A 1,117-nucleotide genomic window follows, 5' to 3' on the forward strand; every position below is an offset into this window, starting at 1 on the left:
GGTGGTATGGTGGTGGTAAGGTGGTGGTATGGTGGTGGTATGGTGGTGGTAAGGTGGTGGTAAGGTGGTGGTAAGGTGGTAGTATGGTGGTGGTAAGGTGCTGGTAAGGTGGTGGTATGGTGGTATGGTGGTGGTAAGGTGGTGGTAAGGTGCTGGTAAGGTGGTGGTATGGTGGTATGGTGGTGGTATGGTGGTGGTATGGTGGTGGTGCACCTTTGACTTGTTGTGGAGTTATGGACTCTCTCGTGTTTCCTGTTTGCTGATTTTTTTTTTTCGCTTTGCCTGTTTACTTTTACCTTGGTGCTTGTCTGATGATCTCGCGCTCCGCATGTGACATTTGGTGGAGGATGCGGGCAGAGCTTAGCAGCTTAAGCTTTTGCAAGCAAAACTGACATTTAAAGGGCTAGTGCCATTTTTGCATGTCCTGAGTCATAGGGGCTGCAAACCGCAGAGTCCCCATGGAGGAACTTATTAACGCACTGATACAGAACACCCGGGCCCAGCAGGCAGACGCAAACTGCCACCATAAAGGAGGTTCTATGTAACTGATATAAATGGCGCTGGAAGAGGTGTGTACTACCCCAATACACATCGTTAAAAGAAAAAGTCCATAATAGCCCATGGCTTTCATAGCAGAAAGTGTCAGCAGGACCATAGAGTGAAGCAAGCTCTGTCACTCTGGAAATGGAATGCAAGGTGGCGCCAACTAAGTGCAGTATTAAAACAGAGTGCAGAGCTTTTTAATAAACTTGTGTTTTAATACTGCACTTAGTGAACGCCCCTTTGTGTCTCATGGAAAAAAACAAGCCTGCCAGGAACAGACCTTGGCCTTACTCATACAGGCCCAAAAGACCCAGGTAGCGCAGCTGGAGGAGCAAAAGGAATTGGAATTGGCCCAGTTGGATGCGCTAGCGTAGGGGTGTCAGGCTCAATTTCATTGTGGGCTGGATCAGCAGTATGGTTGCCCTCAAAGGGCTGGTTGTATCCGGGGTGCGCTATTCAGAGTGCAGGGTTCAGGAGTGTGCTATGCACAGACTGCAGAGGTCAGGAGTGTGCTAAATACAGAGTGCAGATTTCAGAAGTGTGCTACATACAGAGTTCAGAGGTCAGGAGTGTG

This window comes from Pelophylax lessonae (assembly GCF_965119305.1).
Source record: "Pelophylax lessonae genome assembly, chromosome: 13".
Classification (NCBI taxonomy): Eukaryota; Metazoa; Chordata; class Amphibia; order Anura; family Ranidae; genus Pelophylax; species Pelophylax lessonae.